Source organism: Arvicanthis niloticus, chromosome 20, assembly GCF_011762505.2.
Source record: "Arvicanthis niloticus isolate mArvNil1 chromosome 20, mArvNil1.pat.X, whole genome shotgun sequence".
In the NCBI taxonomy this organism is placed as follows: domain Eukaryota; kingdom Metazoa; phylum Chordata; class Mammalia; order Rodentia; family Muridae; genus Arvicanthis; species Arvicanthis niloticus.
In genome coordinates, this window is record NC_047677.1 from 4177186 (window position 1) to 4198806 (window position 21621).

The following is a 21621-nucleotide window of genomic DNA, read 5'->3' on the forward strand; positions in this document are numbered from 1 at the left end:
GGATTCAGTTGGCTAGAGGAAATCCACCCTCTAGTGAGGTTTTATTGGTATGTTGATAGACTCAGCCCAGGCAGTACAGATAGTGACCTCCTTGCTGGGCGTGGCTAGAGCCACGCCCATCAATCTTCTAGTCATAACACTTGGTGGATTTAGGGATTGTTACATAGGGTACTCAGACTGAGAAGGCCTGCTCTAGTCCTCTGCTTTAACAGCTCATTAAATAAAGCCTGAACTGATGGACAGGATGCCTTGCCAACACAGGTCTGACCACGTTTCTGCTCACTGCTTTCTTATGACCCTTCTGGTAACACTGCTGTCTACATCCTCTGATGCCTGTGGTGAGCCACCAAGATATGAAAACATGACGGTCAATGGCGATATTAAAACCAGTTATGCTGCTGGGGATCAAGTGCAATACTCGTGTAGACCAGGGTACATGAAACGATCTAACAAGATCTCCAGTGTGTGTGGTGCAGATGGCCAATGGTCACCCATTTCAAAGGGTGTGTGTATCAGAAAACGATGTCCACATCCAGGCGAATTTTTAAATGGTGACATAAAATATCTGAATGAAAGCTTGGAGTTTGGTGCACAAATTGAATATGTTTGTAATCATGGGCACCACTTAATTGGTGAAAGAATTCAACAGTGTATTGTTATAGAAAAAGGTGTGCAGTGGAGCAGTGTACCCCCAGAATGTATAAAGGTTCTATGTGAACCGCCTCCAAATATAGAAAATGGAGAATTCTACCCAAATCATGATGACGTATTTGAGTTTCAGCAAGTGGCAACCTACAAATGTAAACAGGTATCTGGCAAGGATGAACTGTCCCTTGTTGGAGAGAGACAAATAATTTGCTCTGAAAATGGAACATGGAGTGCTAACCCTCCTGAGTGCAAAGTGGTCAAATGTCCATATCCTGTAATTGAAAATGGGAAACAGACATCAGGATACCGCAAGAAATATTATTATAGAGCAATGATCACATTTCAATGTAACCAGGGACTCTACCTTCATGGGAGTGAAAAAGTTGTGTGTGAGAGTAATAGTATGTGGCAGCCACCAATTCCAATGTGTAGGAGCCAGCCACCACCTCCCATTTCATCCCCTCCCACAACACCATCAAGTAAAAATGTCTCATCCTCCAACAAAGGAACATCACTTGATTTTGGAGATTCAAATGGATGGATCATTTCTCTGATAACTATGGCTTCACTGGAGTTGCAATAATTTGCATGGGCTATTCAAAACATCCTCAGAGAGAAGAAAGGTGAGCAGAGGCATAAACTGCAAACATCACCTTCCAGAATATATGAATTCTTCTAAGAACAGAAGACAGAATGGTTTCCACACACTGATTTCTATTCTTAATTTTCATTCTATTAAAAATCTTCAGATATGCCATAACTGCTCTATACTTTTAGTCTCATAGATGGAACTGTTCATTCATAATGAGAATGTAATGGCATCATAATGTAGCTTAGATCTATTTATCTTTCGATATGGCTTTGAAGTTGAGTTGAAAATATGTTGCCTATTTTCTCTTAATTAACATACATATAGACACTTATGTATAAAATTCTCTTTATTATCAAATCATAATTTTTACTTTTTAACACAGGGATTATAAACACAAAAATGCAGGATGTGGGGAAGGGAGCATAGATGTTCAGGGGGAGTACAGATATCTTTCAGAACAGGGTATCAGCTGGGTGAAGGTTCAGGGGACAGGTCACTATGACTCTGCCTATGATTCACTTGTCCTTATCTAAGTTGGTACTATCTGCCAAGGCTGCCTATTTACAAGGGCTATGACTACTCAGGCTGGAAAATTTCTACAAAAGCTGCCTGTTTACAATAGCTTATAGCCCATCTGTTTCAGTTTTTTTTCTACAAAGACCCAAGACTTTGTGTTAGCAGGCATGTATATCAGGCCTATTGCTGATTTTAGGCCTTCAGTGTATAAGCAGGGCTACCCCTGACATCTCCTTCCTTCTCCAAGTATAGAAGGGCTGTGGCAATTCTAATCTTACTGAGGTGGGGATAGAGGCCTGACCTCCAGTAATTAAAGGGGACCTTGTAATGGGTCTGGTCCTCCTGTCGTTGTCCAGTGAGGCATGAGGGCCATATCCATCCCAACGTCTTTTTCCTGGAGAGAGGATACTTTAGACGTCAACCCCTGTACAGTCAGACTTGTTCCTTAGGTAACCCAGAAACATATTTTTAACTTCTATTTATATTCCCTTACAGTGCTTAGCCTCGCAGCCTAAGCAAGAATTCAGATCTCCAGTCAGAGGGTGTTCTGGGTGGCCCCTCTCTGCTTGGTCTAGGGTCAGAAGTCCCCTCTTTTAGGTTGGGTGGAGATGGGATTTGAGGACACCCTGGATAGAGTAACAACCTCATCTTGAGTCTTGTGGTCCTTCATAGCTAACTTATGATAATGTATCTGAATAGGTTTTGCTATCAGATTATCTATCTGTTGTTTCACAAAGTTAGTAAGCCTATTTAAGGACCAGGGACCAAAAGAAATAAGCAAAAATAACCCAATTAATGGTCGCAAGATGGAAGGAAGTAGGGTTGACGACCATGGAGGGGTTGAAAACCAATTCTTGTACCAGTTCTCATCTTTCTCCTTCTCTCTCTGTTTTTTTCTCAAGCCCTTCTCTGACCTTTTTAATGCTCTTTTTAATCATCCCTGTTTTGTCTATGTAAAAGCAACATTCTTCTTTAAGTGCTGTATACATTCTAGAGCTGTACACAGTCTTTTCTATTGTAAAAGAGTAAATCAAGTCCAATAAAGTCCTTTGCAATTTTTGGAGATCACTTCAGACAGTGAAATGAGGGATTTCTTCAGATTAGTAATGTCAATCTCTAGCTGTTTAATGTCCTTGTCAAAGGCCCATCAAAGGTCTGAGTAGTATAAGTCCGGAGGCCAGCATCAGGATTAGAACTCCTAACAGCAGACATCATGGATTATTCATTTTTACCTGGAAAGGAAAAAGAAGGGAATTCTCAGGGAGATTTCTCTTCCCTGGATGCCAATTGTTATTCATCTTATTTATAATTGGGCCTGGTTTTGTAGGGGTATCTATTTATTTCATTAATATTTTGGCAGCTATTTAGCTGTGCCATCTGTGGTATCAACCTGGCATATCAATCCTCAGCCCCATATGAGAAATGGGTCCTGGCCATTCCATTTAAGGGTAAGAGGGTCCTTCCACATAGCTGTGACATAGTTTTTATTGGTCTCAGCAATGCCAGAGGCAGTCAGCAGTAGATTTGCCATGAGATTTCAGTTTTAGAAAGTTAAACGTGAACAAGGCATGATGGAGAGTATTTTTGGGAGACTCATTCTGGGGGGGGGTACAGTTTCCCCTCTTTTGTTTTTAAAGCCAGTTTTTCAGAGTTCTTGTAATATCAGGGCAGAAGCCCCAACAGCTGCTCCTTCCACCCTCAGAGAGTCATGAAGACACTATTTAAAGAAATATAAATCTTTGTTAATAATCTATTTTATCAAAGGACTATTATAAAACAGCCAACAATTACTCTATATAATATATCGATTAATGATAGCTTCTACTTTTTGTAAAATTACTCCTCTTTTGTCAATGAATTGTTGACGGAAATTGGGATTTGCATATCTCTTGAGAATATTAAACAGAGACTTAAATTCTTTCATGAAGAGCTTAAAATAAGATCTTAGCCAATAAGCATCTCCTGGAAACTTTTGAAAATAATTTGAAATAAGTAAACCATCTTTTTTTTTGCCAGACCCATTTTTTTTGGTGTACAAATTACAGTTTTTATTAGATATTTTATTTACACTTCAGATGCTATCCCTTTTCCCCATTCCCCCCCCCTTAGAAAATCCCTATCCCATGCCCCCTTTTCCTTTTTGCATTTATACATTTTTTTTAAATGTTAATCATAGGCTTTGTAAGTTTGGTATTGTTCAATCAGAGGTGTAACACACTACCCAACCTAGATATATCAACTATCTTTGACTGGTGAAGATACATGAACATCTGCCTCCCTGTCTCCCAACTCTTTCTCTCTTTCATCACCTAGTTTCTCCTCTCCTTCTTCTCCTCCTCTTCTTACTCCTTCTCTTCCTTTCAGTACTCCTCCCATCTTAGCTCCTCCTACATATCACCCTTCCTGTTAAAATGAAACTTTTCTCTCAAAATACAATTAGAGCATAAATATGCCGATTTGTACCAGTGAGGTGCAAGATGGTCTTAATACCCAGTCCATCATTTTGTTGATTAACCAGCACCTCTGTCATCTATCCTAACTAAAACATTTAGTTCTGAACCTGGCTTTAGGATGAATGTCAGCTGACGACCATCCACTCAAATCTTTTCTCTCAAGGTAAATAGCCAGGATTGGCTATGAGGCTATAAGTTTTCAACCCTGTCAGAAATCCAGAATGACTGAGTTAACTATAATTGTGGGAAGCACAAAGCATAGCTTCTAAAACTTAGCCAATTTATAGAGACCTCTGAACGTCTGGACACTCCCTCTACTTCAAAACGTTGGAGCATCTGTTCTTCCTCCTTCTGCCCCAGGATCATCTGACAGACCTTAGTGCTGCAGAATTATTAAGGGCTGATTACTCTGTCTAGGCAGATAAAATCAGTCGACTATTCTGCGAGTGTGTCCTTTTCTGGACAGTAATTTGTCTGTAGAAGGAAAGAGGCACTTCTTGTCTAGTGGCTGTCTCACCACAACTGGAGTAACTCCAAAGATGCTCAATTTCTTCTTAGAATTCAAAATAGGAAGCTGTCAGGAGCAGACAGGTCTCTAATCAAAATGAACATTAATACAGAAATATTTGTCATGTCAATTCTGTGGATTTCTGATGTTTTGAAGACCAACTATCCATGTAAGGTAATCTGGACTGTTGTCTGTTAACTCCACTCAGTTATTTCTAAATAAAACATAGAAAACACCCTAACAATAAACTCCAAGCCATGAATTTGCTGTAGTCCCTTAACTCACAGGCTGACCATCTCAATTCAGTTTAAAAAAAGTTAAAGAAGGACTGGGTCTAAGCCTTGTATTCCTAAGTATGTTATACTGGTACAATGCCTATGAGGTAGCAATATTCATCTCACTCTTGTATCAATAAGAAGCTCGTACCAATGAAAACCTTAAAATTTGTAATCAAAGTAAATTGGTGCCATTTAAGAATTTATATCTTCATCTTGATACTAATTATACAGATTTCTACTAATAGGTTATGGCTTTGCAATAAACCCTAGCTAATCCTCTCTGTTCCCACAAAACCACTAATTTTCCCTAGAAAGACAGCCCTACATTTACCACCTTAGTCCCCAAGCCCAGGGAATAGGGGTGCTGACTATTCATTAGCTTCTTCAAGCTGAATATGGGCGTTGAGATATTAGAAGAGGAGTGGGGGGAAGAGCAAATTGATAAGCCTCTGATGCTGTGTCTTCACTGCCTCCAGATGTAATTCCCGGACCTCAGAGGTTTGAGCAGGTCTGCCCAGCTTGCTTGTTGAGTAGATACACCAAGGCTGATCATTCTGCAATATACAATTCTCAAAACAAATTATAGTATCAAGATAGTGTTTTTTTAAGAGGGCTGACATTTTATTAAGGATGTTTGTTCTAACCGCTTTTCTTTTTTTTCTCCTCTTTTATTGGATATTATATTTATATTTCAAATTTTATCCCCTTACCGCATTCCCCCCACCTCCCAGGAACCCTGTATTCCACCCCCCTCCTCCTGCTTCTATGAGGGTGTTTACCCACCTACCCCCAATCCCCCTCCCCACCCTCAGATTACCCCTTCCCCACTCAGTGCTCAGCATTCAAGGTAACATTGACCTCATCTCCCACCTATGCCCAACATGACCATCCTCCCCTATATGAACAGCTGGAGTCATGTGTCTCTCCATATGTGCTCCTAGGCTGGTGGTTTAGACCCTGGGGAGCTCTGGCTTGTTGTTATTGTTGCTCTCCTCACGGGGCCACCAACCCTTTAGGCTCCTTCAGTTTACTCTCTAACTTCTCCATTGGGAACCTTTGATCAGATTAATGGTTAGCTGTGAGTATCTGCCTCTGGGTATGTCAGACTCTGGGGGACCTCTAAGGAGACAGCCTTATCAGGCTGCTGTCAGCTTTCCCTTCCTGACATCCATATCAGCATCTATTTTTGGTGACTGCACATGGAATGAATACCCAGGTGGAATGGTCTCCATATAACCGCTCCTTCAGATTCTGCCACACACTTTGTTTCCATATTTGCTCCCTTGAGTATTTAGTTACTCCTTCTAAGAAAGACCTAGGCATCCTCACTTGTTCTTTCTTCTTCATGAGCTTCATGTCATCTGGTAGTTGAATCTTTGTTGTTTCAAATTTTGGGCTAATCTCCACTTATCATTGAGTAAATACCATGTGTGGTTTTTTTTTTTGTGATTGGGTTACCTCACTCAGGATGATATTTTCTAGTTCCATCCATTTACCTAAGAATTTCTCAAATTCATTATTTTTAATAGCTGCATATATTCCATTGTGTAGATGTACCACATTTTTTGTATCCATTCCTCTGTTGAAGGGCATCTGGGATCTTTCCAGCTTTTGGCTATTATAAATGAGGCTGCTATGAACATAGTGGAGCATATGTCTTTGTTATATGTTGGGGCATTTTCTGGGTATATGCCCAGGAGTGGTATAGCTGGGTCCTCAGGTAGTGCTATGTTCAATTTTCTGAGGAACCGCCAGACTGACTTCCAGAGTGGTTGGACCAGTTTGCAACCCCACCAACAATGAAGGAGTATTCCTCTTTCTTCATGTCCTCACCAGCATCTACTATCACCTGAATTTTTGATCTTAGCCATTCTGACTGTTGTCAGGTGGTATCTCAGTGTTGTTTTGATTTGCATTTTCCTGATGACTAAGGATGTTGAACATTTCTCAAGGTGCTTCTCGGCCATTTGTGTTTCCTCAGTTGAGAATTCTTTGTTTAGCTCTGTACCCCATTTTTTGATGGGGTTATTTTGTTGTTTGGCATCTAATTTCTTGAGTTATTTGTACATATTCGATATTAGCCCTCTATCAGATGTAGGATTGGTAATGATCTTTTCCCAATCTGTTGGTTGCCATTTTGTCTTGTTGACAATGTCCTTTGCCTTACAGAAGCTTTGAAATTTTATGAGGTAACATTTGTCAATTCTTGATCTTAGAGCATAAGCCATTAGTGTTCTGTTCAGGAACTTTTCTCTTGTGCCTAGGTATTCAAGGGTCTTCCCCAATTTCTCTTCTATTAGTTTCAGTGTATCTGGCTTTATGTGAAGGTCCTTTATCCACTTGGAGTTGAGCTTTGTACAAGGGAATAAGAATGGATTAGTTTGCATCCTTCTACATGTTGACCTCCAGTTGAGCCAGCACCACTTGTTGAAAATGCTGTCCTTTTTCCACTGGATGGTTTTAGCTCCCTTGTCAAAGATCAAGTGACCATAGGTGTGCGGGTTCATTTCTGGGTCTTCAATTCTATTCCATTGATCTTCCTGTCTGTCTCTGTACCAATACCATGCAGTTTTTATCACTACTGCTCTGTAGTACAGTTTGAGGTCAGGGATGGTGATGCACCTAGAAGTTCTTTTATTGTTGAGAATAGTTCTCGCTATCCTAGGTTTTTTGTTGTTCCAAATGAATTTGTAGATTGCTCTTTCTATCTCTATGAAGAATTGATTTGGAATTTTGATGGGTATTGCATTGAATCTGTAGATTGCTTTTGACAAGATGGCCATTTTTACTAAGTTGATCCTGCCAATCCAGGAGCATGGGAGATCTTTCCATCTTCTGAGATCTTCTTCAATTTCTTTCTCCAGAGACTTGAAGTTCTTGTCATACAGATCTTTCACTTGCTTGGTTATATTCACTCCAAGATATTTTATTTTGTTTGTGGCTATTGTGAAGGGTGTCATTTCCCTAATTTCGTTCTCAGCCTGTTTATCCTTTGAATAGAGGAAGGCTACTGATTTGTTTGAGTTGATTTTATATCCAGCCACATTGCTAAAGTTGTTTATCAGGTTTAGGAGTTCTCTGGTGGAAGTTTTAGGGTCACTTAAGTATACTATCATATCATCTGCAAATAGTGAAATTTTGACTTCTTTCTTCCCTATCTGTATCCCTTTGACTTCCTTTTGTTGTCTAATTGCTCTAGCTAGGACTTCCAGTATTATATTGAATACGTAAGGTGAGAGTGGGCAGCCTTGTCTAGTCCCTGATCTTAGTGGGATTGCTTCAAGTTTCTCTCCATTTAGCTTGATGTTGGCTACTGGCTTGCTGTATATTGCTTTTACTATGTTTAGGTATGGGCCTTGAATTCCTGATCTTTCCAAGACTTTTAACATGAAGCGATGTTGAATTTTGTCAAATGCTTTCTCAGCATCTAGTGAGATGACCATGTGGTTTTTTCTTTGAGTTTATTTATGTAGTGGATTACATTGATAGATTTCCGAATATTGAACCATCCCTGCATTCCTGGGATAAAGCCTACTTGATCTTGATGGATAATTGTTTTGATGTGTTGTTGGATTCGGTTTGCGAGAATTTTATTGAGTATTTTTGCATCAATATTCATAAGAGAGATTGGTCTGTAGTTCTCTTTCTTTGTTGGGTCTTTCTGTGGTTTAGGTATGAGTGTAATGGTAGCTTCATAGAACGAATTGGGTAATGTTCCTTCTGTTTCTATTCGATGGAATACCTTGAAAAGGATTGGTATTAGGTCTTCCTTGAAGGTCTGAAAGAACTCTGCGCTGAAACCATCTGGCCCTGGGTATTTTTTGGTGGGAAGATTTTTAATGACTGTTTCTATTTCTTTAGGAGTTATGTGACTGTTTAGATGGTTTATCTGCTCCTCCTTTAACTTTGGTACCTGGTATCTATCTAGAAAATTGTCCATTTCATCCAGATTTTCCAATTTTGCTGAGTATAGGCCTTTGTAGTAGGCTCTGATGATTTTTTAAATTTCCTCTGTTTCTGTTGTTATGTCTCCCTTTTCAGTCCTGATTTTATTAATTTGAATACTGTCTCTGCGCTCTTTGGTTAGTCTGGCTAAGGGTTTGTCTATCTTGTTGATTTTCTCAAAGAACCAGCTCCTGGTTTTGTTGATATTTTGTATAGTTCTTTTTGTTTCAGCTTGGTTGATTTCAGCCCTGCATTTGATTATTTCCTGCCTTCTACTCCTCTTGGGTATATTAGCTTCTTTTTGTTCTAACGCTTTCAGGTTTGCTGTCAAGTTGTTAATGTATGCTCTTTCCATTTTCTTTTTGTGAGCACTTAGAGCTATGATTTTCCTCTTAGTACTACTTTCAGTGAGTCCCACAAGTTTTGATATGATGTGTCCTCATTTTCATTTAAATCTAAAAAGTCTTTAATTTCTTTCTTTATTTCTTCCTTGACCAAGTTATCATTGAGTAGAGCATTGTGCAGTTTCCAAGTGTATGTAGGCTTTCTGTTGTTTTTGTCCATGTCAAAGACGAGTCTTAGTCCATGGTGGTCTGATAAGGTACCAGGGATTATTTCAATCTTTTTGTATCTGTTGAGGCCTGCTTTGTGACCAATTATATGGTTTATTTTGGAGAAGGTACCATGAGGTGCTGAGAAGAAGGTATATTCTTTTGTTTTAGGATGAAATGTTCTATAGATGTCAGTTAAGTCCAATTGGTTCATGACTTCTGTTAGTTTCATTGTGTCTTGGTTTAGTTTCTGTTTCCTTGATCTGTCCATGGCTGAGAGTGGGGTGTTGAAATCTCCCACTATTATTGTGTAGGGTACAATGTATGCTTTAAGCTTTAGTAAAGTTTCTTTTATGTATGTGGGTGCCCTTGCATTTGGGGCATAGATGTTCAGAATTGCGAGTTCCTCTTGGTACATTTTTCCTTTGATGAATATGAAGTGTCCTTCTGTATCTTTTTTGATTACTTTTGGTTGAAAAATGATTTTATTTGATATTAGAATTGCTACTCCAGCTTGTTTCTTGGGACCATTTGCTTGGAAGATTGTTTGTTTTCCAACGTTTTACTCTGAGGTAGTGTCTGTCTTTTTCACAAAGGTGTGTTTCCTGAATGCAGCAAAATGTTGGGTCCTGCTTACCTATCCAGTCTGATAGTCTATGTCTTTTTATTGGAGAATTGAGTCCATTGATATTAAGAGATATTAAGGAGAAATGAATGTTGTTTCCTGTTATTTTTGTTATTGGCAGTGGAGATATGTTTGTGAAGCTACCTTCTTTTACAGTTTTTGGAAGATTACTTTCTTGCTTTTTCTAGGTTGTAGTTTCCCTCCTTGTGTTGGAGTTTTCCATCCATTATCCTTTGAAGTGCTGGATTTGTGTTGAGATACTGTGTAAATTTGGATTTGTCATGGAATATTTTGGTTTCTCCATCAATAATGATTGAGAGTTTTGCTGGGTATAGTAGTCTGGGCTGGCATTTGTGTTCTCTTAGGGTCTGTATGATGTCGGTCCAGGATCTTCTGGCTTTTATGGTCTCTGGTGAGAAGTTTGGTATAATTCTTATAGGTCTGCCTTTATATGTTACTTTGCCTTTTTCCCTTACTGCTTTTAGTATTCTTTCTTTGTTTTGTACATTTGATGTTTTGACTATTATGTGGCGGGAAGTATTTCTTTTCTGGTCTAAACTATTTGGAGTTCTGTAGGCTTCTTGTATATTTATGGACATCTCTTTCTTTAGGTTAGGGAAGTTTTCCTCTATAATTTTGTTGAGAATATTTACTGGTCCTTTAAGTTGGGAGTCTTCCCCCTCATCTATACCTATTATCCTTAGGTTTGGCCTTCTCACTGTGTCTTGGATTTTTTGTATACTTTGGGTTAGTAGCTTTTTGTATTTTGCATTTTCTTTGACAGTTGTGTCAATGTTTTCCATGGTATCTTCTGCACATGAGATTCTCTCTTCCATCTCTTGTATTCTGTTGGTGATACTTGTGTCTCTGACTCCTGATCTTTTTTTAGGTTTTCTATCTCCAGGGTATTGTCCCTTTGTGATTTCTTTATTGTTTCTACTTCCATTTTTAGATCCTGCATGGTTTTGTTTAATTCCTTTTCCCGTTTGGTTGCATTTTCTTGTAATTCCTTAAGGGATTTTTGTGTTTCTTCTTTAAGGGTTTCTATCTGTCTACCACTGTTCTCCTTAAGTTCTTTGAGAGTGTTATTTATGTCTTTCTTAAAGTCCTCTATTATCATCATGAGAAGTGATTTTAATTCTGAATCCTGCTTTTCGGGTGTGAATGGGTGTTCAGGGATTGCTATGATGGGGGAACTGGGTTCTGATGATGTCATGTAACTTTGGTTTCTGTTGCTTACGTTCCTGCACTTGCCTTTTGCCATCTGGTTAACTCTAGTGCTGCCTGTACTTGCTGTCTCTGACTGAAGCCTACCTTTCCAGTTATCTCGCTTGTGTCTGCTCTCCTAGGGGTCCAGATATCTCTGTGATCTTTTCCAGCTGTTCTGATTACAGTGGTACCTCTAGGATGCCTCAGGATTTGGTGCCTCCAAGGTAGCAGTCCAGCTAGGTGTCTGCTGTTCTGGGTGCAGTGTCTCCTCTAGGATATCTCAGGATATGTTGTCTGATGCTCTGAGTTCAGTTGTTCCTCTGTGGCTCTGGGTTGAGTGGACCTTCCAGTATGTCTCAGGTGGAATCCGGGGTCCACACAACAGCAGACCTGGCAGAGGTCTGGTCCAGGCCTCAGATCCGGGGGAGGGGCGAAAGGCCATTATTTTTTTTTTATTGGATATTTTACGTATTTACCTTTCACTGTTATTCCCTCTCATCCCCCACAAACCCCTTATCCCATACCCCCTCTTCCTATTTTTATGAGGGTGTGCTCATAAAAATCCTGCCTTTCTGTTTTCTCATTCACTAACACTAGGGATCCAATCTTTCAGGGATCATGGCCCTCCACTTCCACTGATGCCTGACAAGGCCACCCTCAATTACCTATACAGGTGGAGCCATGAGTCCCTCCCTTTGTATTCCTAGGCTAGAGGTTTAGACCCTGGGAGCTCTGGTTGAGTATTTTGATACTCCTTATAAAAAGGACCAAAGCACCCACACCTTGGTCTTCCTTCCTTCTCTTGAGTTTCATGTGGTCTATGTAATATGTCTTAGGTCTTGTAAGTTTTTCAGTTAATACCCACTTATCAGTGAGTGCATGCCATGTATGTTCTTTTGTGATTGGGTTACCTCACTCAGGATGATATTCTCAAGCTCCATCCATTTGGCTAAGAATTTCATGAACTCATTGTTTTTAATAGCTGAGTAGTGCTCCATTGTGTAAATGTACCACATTTTCTGTATCCATTCCTCTGTTGAAGGATATCTTGGTCTTTCTGAATTCTGGCTATTATAAATAAGGCTGCTATGAAAATAGTGGAGCATGTGTCCATGTTGTATGTTGAAATTCTCTTTGGTATCAACACATAGAAATTATAAGATCTGTGCACTTATAGTTCAAATTAAAACCATATTTCATTAATAAATGCTGATTTGAGGATTTTTTTGTTTAAAGACTAATGTTAACATTTTATAATCATTCCTTTAATGTGTAAAACTCCTAACAACATTTATTTGTTACTGAAGGAAGTACTTACAAATTTAAATACAATGCTTCAACTTTTATTCATTAAAACTAAAATCAGTACTGTAAGACTATGACATGCTTTCCTTCCTTGACTATGAATATTATACAATTTTCATAAATTAATCTGTGACTCACTTTTCTTTTTCACATTTTTGTTGATTGTAATTTCTTTACTCATCATTTAAGGAAGCTTAAATGATATGTAAGGTATTCATTTCTATTTTGATAAATACCAATAATAGAATAAAAAAAAAAGTTCTGGAAAACTTCAGACTCAAATTAATGCCTACATGAGTTAGCACAGCCTGAAACACATAACAACTTTGGCCCTTTTTTCTAAGTGAATATCTTGACCTTTTATTTTCCTTAAACACAAGAGCATATTCTGAGTAAACAACTCTAAGTTGTGGCTATGGGGAATTGCTAGCGCTCTTAAATAAAGAATTATATTATTTTAAACATATCATCAATAAGTAGACACTTTCATAGAACAAATTCAAATAAATTCAGGTTGTATCAGTCCACTTACAACAACTTTGCCATTAGAAACAATAAGAGTTGTAGCATCAACTCTTACATCTGAAAAGCTGGAAGTCAGGCAACATAGTTCAGAGAAAGCAGCTTTCCTGGTGCACTCTATACTTGTAATTTTCAAGAATGAGAGACAGGAACATCGACAGGATAGTGCTCTCCTACTGTCTAGAGAGTCTTTCCTGAGCAGACCAGGGGGAAAATAAAGGAGACTGCCTTTCTACTTCAAATTATATTTTTAGTAAACATTTAAATACAGAGAGAGAGAGAGAGAGAGAGAGAGAGAGAGAGAGAGAGAGAGAGAGAGAGACAGACTTGGGTCAGAAAAATATTACCTTATAAGGAACATGACTGGGATTCAAGTGTGAATATGTGAATCTGTATTTTGCTGCATAGAGACATGTAGGCTGCACTCTGGAAGTGCCATATCCTTTGGGACCACTGGAGATACTTTAGGAAAAAATGTTTGTGTAGAAAAAAAAGAATTCTGCAATTAAAAGAGTTAAAATTTGATAGTTCTATTTTGACATGATTTTCAAGAACATACTAATCCTTAGAATCAAGGAACAGCAATACTCCTTTAAAAATACTAATAGCTTAAAGTGACAATTTCATGATTAAAGGAATTTACTCTTACACCAAATTATTCTCCAAGCTTAGGATAGAGTTTGATATTAAAATGCCTGTCCAGCATTTGTAAGACTCAGGGTTTGATCCCAGCACTAAAATTCATATTTGATATTTTGCTTGCAAGTAATTTACTTTAGCATGAAAACATACTTATTTTCTGTTAAAAAATGTTCAAATAACAGGAAAAGAACTGCATTTGATTTAAAAGATTTTTAAGAGCAAAAATAAAGTAAATTGATAATTCACATACAGAGTGGCAGTAATTGTTCAGTTTATTGAAATTGGCTGATCAAATCTATTGAGAATAAGACTGCACATCTGATACTGGGTCTGGTAGAGCATACCTATAATTCCTTCTGCATGGGCAGCTGAGGTATGAGGATATATTTCTCAAATATAAACTGGAATACAGAGTGAGTTGAAGGCCAACATAGGCAACTTAATGATACTTTCATAAGTAAAAAAGGGAATTGGGATAAAGCTGAATGGTCCAGTACTTGACTGTCATTCATCTCTAGTATTACACACACACACACACACACACACACACACACACACACATACCCAATATCTCTCTGTATCTCTATTTTGTCTCTGTCTCTCTATTCACCTCTGTCTCTGGGTCTCTGTGTCCCTGGCTCTCTGTTTTTGTCTGTCTGTTAATCTGTGTCTATTTATGTCTCTCTCTGTTTCTCACTCTGTGTATGTGTGTTTGTATGTGTGTATTTTTATTTCTCTCTGTTTCTTAAATCATTACTCTGTCTCTGTGTATCTGTCTGTCTCTCTGTGTATCCATATTTATGTGTCTCTGTCTTTGTCTCTGTATTTGTCTACACTCTGTCTCTCTTTGTCCTTTCTTTGTCAAACATAAAGTGAGAAATTTCTGCCATCTTATCCCCCCAACACCACTACCACAGTGTCTACCCCAAGCACATGGAGTGGAGAAAAATGGGCTAGGACTTATAAAAATTGAGACTAAATAATCTTTCTTCTTTGTGGGTATTAAATATTCTGTCATAGTCATAATAAGATAACCAATTCAGAAACCTGATACCTGCTATAAAGCCCTTGGTAGGACTAAACCTGACCATGTGCTTCTTACTTACTTCTTACCAGTTTGCAAGAAAAATTTGGAAAAGTTCAGAGACACATATTAGAGAAGCCAAAAAATTTTATAAACAAAATGGACAATTCAGAAGCTCAAACTAGAACTACATAAAAAATTAGACCAGTAGGGGACAGCAAGATGGTTCATCAGAAAAAGGTGCTTGCCACATAAGCCTGGTGACATGAATTTAATTAATGAATCATGCATTAAGAGAAAGGAAGAGAATTGCTTCCACAAAGCCTTCTTTTGTTGTCCACATGTTATCCACTATGGCCATCCTCCCATGCTCAGAGGTCTTGCTTCCTTCTAATCTGACTTCTATCTCTTGTTTTTGTTATGGGACACTTTACTCTGTTCCTTTATCTCTTGAGATTACATAACTTGTATTTTATTTTATGAGAGCTCAGAGATCAGAGCTTCCATGCAGTCTCAGAGGATACTTTGACCTTATGACTCTTGAATACTCTTGGAATTGTGAAGACCTAGAGGGCTCCTAGAGACAGAATGAATACACCTTGCAATATGAGTTGCTGAGGAGGCTAGATAAAGTATTACTGCTGGAATATCAAATATTTCAATAAGCTTGAGTGTTGAACATTTGTTTCCTAGCTTCTAACACCATTTTGAGAGGTCCTAGAAGGTGAAGAGAGGTCTGTTGGAGGACATGAATTATTGGTGACTTTTGTAAGTGAGATTTGGTCTCTGGTCCTTTCTTAATGGTTTCTATCTACTATGATTGAATGAGCCCCACTTTGAGGCTCTTGCCACCAAGATATTCAATGGAACTTTATGAAACCAAGCAGCCATGAGCTGAATCTCCCAAAGTTGACCCAAAATCAATATCCTCTCTTTAAGTTGTTTCCGCCAAATATTTTATCACCAGATAGACTATTAAAATACATGCATTGCACATGTAAACACAGACTGTATATGTGAGCTGTGCATTTGTCTGTGATAAGCGCATATATTCAACTTGGCTTCATGAAACACTAGGTCCCTGTGTCTTCCTTAAGGTGGCATTGTTCTGAGTTCAGTTATATATTTTCTCTCTTATTCCTCTTACTGTATTGCTTCTGTTGCAACACATTCCTTTAGAACGACTTGTGACTTTGGCATGCAGATAAACCCGTAGGATCCCCCACTTTTCCTCATCTTTACAGCCCTAGCAAATTGGTATAAACAGATCAGCAACCATGTCCTCGGGCTTCAGATGTGTTACTAATGCCATGTTGGGATGAGAACTCCAGCTATTGACTTCCTTATCAAGCAACGCACAGCTTGGTTCATGCTCAGACTAGGTATTTTTCAGTAGACTGAGACAGACATCCCAAGCATCTGTACAGATTGGAAATGTTTATCTCTCAAATCAAAAATGATTGGCTGACTTTGGAGTAAGAAGTCTGTACTTCCTGTGGAATACACAAATGTGCAAATACAAAGAGAAATCCCAGTGGCTCTAATCATCTGCTACAAGAAGACACTGTGCCTCACTCTGTAGCCTAAGTTCTACCTTCCCTAGTGCTGGAGAGGTCTCAATCCAAATCTACACCCATCTGATGAGACACAAATGCTATAATAATAATCTAGTTAATCCAAACAAGGCAACTACTCATACCTTGTCGTGTCAAAGTAATAAACAAGAGGCAGAAAAATATGCATGGAAAAGAGAAAAGAAAAAGAAACCCACTGGGTATAAACACATCTTTAAGGGCCTAAAAGTAATTAAAATATTCTTCTTTGTTGGTAGTCATGGGATGTATACTCCCCCATCACCCTTCAGATACTCCAGAAATGGTGTCAACTTCTGTAAAGAACTCATAGTGTTTACACTGTTGGTTATAAAAATAATCTATCCTAAGTGTGCTAGAATGGTGAGAATACATTCAGTAATGACTGTCTTTTTTTTTTTTTTTTTAATTTTGCCATATATTTTTTTTTTTACCACAGGGGACCAAAACACTTGTTTTTCCAAAGCATCTCCCCAGTTCTTCTTCTTATAGTTAAGTTCTTCCTAAAACTTAAACGGGGCTTTTAGGAAATGAGGTCATTCCAGTGACAATTAGGCAGCTATCCCACAATGAAACAGGCTCATGTTTCAGTTAATGTTTCTGCTCAGCCTGATGAATTTGCTCTTTCATTGTCATGTTATTCAGCACAAACTCCACTCACATGGTTGCTAGGAAATATTTAAGTGAATAACCGTGCTTTGGTAAGTACTTGAAATGACTTACTAATAGTCACTCTTTCTGGACACTGAAAATTCTGCTTACATTTTATAGTACTTGGAAATATGATATGGATTAAGGGAAGGTAGATTTTTAAGGGAAAAGGCTGTCTCCAATGGTTTTGAGTGATTGCTAGCTCAAGGCCGAAACATAAAAATTTCAAAACTACTCTATTTAAGTGGGCAACAATGCACAGATGATCCATAAATATATTGACATAAAGCAATACAGACTTATAGACCAAATGAAAGAGCTAAAGAGCATAGAAAGAAGCAAGAATATCAAGAACACATGAGATACTCAGACACGCTAAGAATTGAGCCAACCAACTAGCAAGCTACAAACCTGTGTCATATACTCTAAGGAACCTTACTCAAATGTGTCACAGGACTTGTATTTCTATTATTCCTTTCCTATGTCACTAAATTCCTTTTACTTATAGTATTACTATTCATACTATCATACCAAATTATTGACATCCTTTTCCTTTAAGGAAAGCAATTCTATGCCATTATAAAACCATCCTTTATTTAAGATGCTGCTTCACAAGCAATTTAATTTTTATTTAATTTTAATTTTTTAGTTATTTGCTTTATATTCCACTCACTGCTCCCTTCCTATAATCATTTACCATCCTTTCTCCTCTTCTCCTCTGAAAAGGAGATTCCCCCCCCCCCCCCCCGCTGACATGTTAAGTCTCTATAAAGCTAGGTGCTTCCTCTTCCACTGAGGCCAGACAAGGCAGCCCAGCTAAAAGCTGAATCCCTTGTATAGGCAACAACTTTGGAGATGGCCCTCATACCTGTTGTTCAGGACCAACATGCAGACCAAGCTATACATTTACTACATATGAGCGGAGAGGCTTATGTCCAGCCCATGTATATTCTTTGGTTGGTGGTTCAAACTCTGAGAGCCCCAAGGGTCCAAGTTAGTTGCCTCTGTTGGCCCTCCTTGGAAGTTCCTATCCCCTTTGAGGCCTGCAATCCTTTCTCCTATTCTTCCATAAGAGTCCCCATGCTCCATCCATTGTTTGGCTGTGGTTGTCTGAATCTGTCTGAGTCAGCTGCTGGGTGGAGCCTCTCAGAGGACAACATGCTTCTGTCTGCAAGCATAACAGAGTATCATTAATAGTGTTAGGGATTGGCACTTTCCCATGGGATGGGTCTCAAAGCTGGTTATTGGTCAGCAATTCCTTCAGCCATTGCTCCATCCGCTATGTCTGCCTTTCTTGTAGACAAGATAAATTTGGGGTTGAATGAAGGCTTTGTGGGCAGGTTGCTGTTTCTATTGTTCTACTGGGGTTCTTGCATGGCTATAGGAGGTGGCCTCTTCAGGTTCCATATCCCTAATGTAGTGTGTCACAGCTAATGTCATCTCCATTGATTCTTGGGCATCTCCTTTATCCAGGTCTCTCTTTCAGTGATTTTTAAAAAGCTGTCTCATAAGTGGTCCTGTTGTTTCCTAAACCCACTCATATTCTTCTCTGTTTTGTTTTGTTTTGTTTGCTTTGCTTTGTTGTTGTTGTTGCTGTTGTTGTTGTTGTTGTTGTTGTTGTTGTTGTTGTTGAATGCAATTCCCTGGAAATAAGAACCCCAAACAGGAGTGAAATTTATCATTCCATTTGTGGCCATGGCTCCCTTCTGCCTGGTTTTCATTGATGGCTCTGACAGCAAAGGTGATATCACTCCATTCTCATTTTTAATTCATTTTTCCCGATTACCACTATTATCATAGTTTTTTTTTTTTTTTTTTTTTGCAAATATCATTTCAAGTTATCCATTCTCTCTCAAAATCTTGTTTTTAATTATTTTCTCTGACAGGAACATTCATTTGTATTTCCTCATATAAAGTGTCTACTTATTCTTTGTCTACTTTTTCTCTGTCATTACTGTGGCAACATGCTTTTTAAAAGTATTTTTAATGGATTACACAAATTTGCTCTGTCATATCTGTTTCATACTGAGCAAACTTACAATGAGATAAAAACATGAACATTCTTATTGGGGTTCAGATATAGTCTTGAATGTGTGTGTGTGTGTGTGTGTGTGTGTGTGTGTGTGTTTCTCAGAAGGCAGATTTTTTTTAATCTTCTCTTTATGTGTTGAAAATAGGTTCTTCTCTCATTTAATACAACCCAACCACAATTTCCCTTTCCTCTGCTCCTTCTCATCCCCTCTTCCCACTACACACATGGATCCTCTTCCTTGGATCTACTCCCCTTCTGTTTCACATCAGAAAAAAATCAGGCCCCAAGAGACAGTAAGCAAACATAACAAAATATAATCAGACAAGGGAAAAGCCCTCAGACCTAGGCTGAACAGCACAACTCAGCAGGAGACATAGAGTCCCAGGAGCAGGCATGCAAGTCAGTCCTACTGTTAAGAGTCCCACAAAACACCAACCTTACAGTATAACATATATGCAGAAGACCTAGTGCAGACCGCTGCTAGCCGAGTGACTATTGATTTAGTCTCTGTGAGCCTATGTGAGCCCTGGTTAGTTGATTCAGTGGGCTGTGTCCTCCTTGTGTCCTCTGTGTTCTATTCAGGAACTTTCCCCCTGTGCCTAGGTATTCGAGGGTCTTCCCCACCTTAACTTCTATTAGTTTCAGTGTATCTGGTTTTATGTGAAGGTACTTGGACTTGAGCTTTGTACAAGGGGAGAAGAATGGATTGATTTGCATTCTTCTAGATGCTGGCCTTCAGTTGAACCAGCACCATATGTTGAAAATGCTGTCCTTTTTCTACTGGATAGTTTTAGCTTTTTTGTCAAAAATCAAGTGACCATAGGTGTGTGGGTTCATTTCTGGATCTTCAATTCTATTCCATTGATTTTTATGCCTGTCTCTGTACCAATACCATGCAGGTTTTATCACTATTGCTCTGCAGTACAGTTTGAGATCAGGGATGGTGATTCCCCCAGAAGTTCTTTTATTGTTGAGAATAGCTCTCGCTATCCTAGGTTTTTTGTTATTCCAAATGAATTTGTAGACTGCTCTTTCTATCTCTATGAAGAATTAATTTGGAATTTTGATGGGGATTGCACTGAATATGTAGATTGCTTTTGACAAGATGGCCATTTTTACTAAGTTGATCCTGCCAATCCAGGAGCATGGGAGATTTTTCCATCTTCTGAGATCTTCTTCGATTTCTTTCTCCAGAGACTTGAAGTTCTTGTCATACAGATCTTTCACTTGCTTGGTTATATTCACTCCAAGATATTTTATTTGTGGCTATTGTGAAGGGTGTCATTTCCCTAATTTCTTTTTTAGCCTGTTTATCCTTTGAGTAGAGAAAGGCTACAGATTTGTTTGAGTTGATTTTATATCCAGCCACATTGCTGAAGTTGTTTATCAGGTTTAAGAGTTCTCTGGTGGAAGTTTTAGGGTCACTTAAGTATACTATCATATCATCTGCAAATAGTGAAATTTTGACTTCTTCCTTCCCTATCTGTATCCCTTTGACTTCCTTTTGTTGTCTAATTGCTCTAGCTAGGACTTCCAGTACTATATTGAATAGGTAGCATGAGAGTGGGCAGCCTTGTGTAGTCCCTGATCTTAGTGGGATTGCTTCAAGTTTCTCTCCGTTTAGTTTGATGCTGGCTACTGGCTTGCTGTATATTGCTTTTACTGTTTTGGTGTGGGCCTTGAATTCCTGATCTTTCCAAGACTTTTAACATGAAGAGATGTTGAATTTTGTCAAATGCTTTATCAGCATCTAGTGAGACGATCATGTAGGTTTTTTTTCCTTTGAGTTTGTTTACATAGTAAATTATATTGATGGATTTCTGAATATGGAATTATCTCAGCATTCCTGGGATAAAGCCTACTTGATCATGATGAATGATTGTTTTGATGTGTTCTTGGATTCGGTTTGCCAGAATTTTATTGAGTATTTTTACATCAGTATTCATAAGGGAGATTGGTCTGAAGTTACCTTTCTTTGTTGGGTCTTTGTGAGGTTTAGGTATGAGCATAATTGTAGCTTCATGGAATAAACTGTATAGTGTTTCTTCTGTTTCTATTCTGTGGAATAGTTTGAAGAGAATTGGTATTAGGTCTTCCTTGAATGTCTGATACAATTCTGCACTAAAACCATCAGGTCCTGGACTTTTTTTGTGGGGAGACTTTTAATGACTGCTTCCATTTTTTAGGGGTTATGGGACTGTTTAGATGCTTTATATGCTCCTGATTTAATTTTGGTACCTGGTATTTGTCTAAAAAATTGTCCATTTCATCCAGATTTTCCAATTTTGTTGAGTATACGCCTTTTTGTAGTAGGATCTGATGATTTTTTTAATTTCCTCCGTTTCTGTTGTTATGTCCCCTTTTCAGTTCTGATTTTATTAATTTGGATACTCTCTCTGTACCCTTTGGTTAGTCTGGCTAAGGGTTTATCTATCTTGTTAATTTTCTCAAAGAACCAGCTCCTGGTTTTGTTGATATTTTGTATAGTTCTTTCTGTTTCAACTTTGTTGATTTCAACCATGAGTTTG

General features: G+C 38.4%; 1 pseudogene; it reads left to right on the top strand.

Annotated features, from left to right (window-relative positions):
• The first annotated feature begins 244 nt into the window (after nucleotides 1-244).
• LOC117724672 (membrane cofactor protein pseudogene) lies at nucleotides 245-1231 on the top strand (annotated as a pseudogene).
• The last annotated feature ends 20390 nt before the right edge of the window (nucleotides 1232-21621 follow it).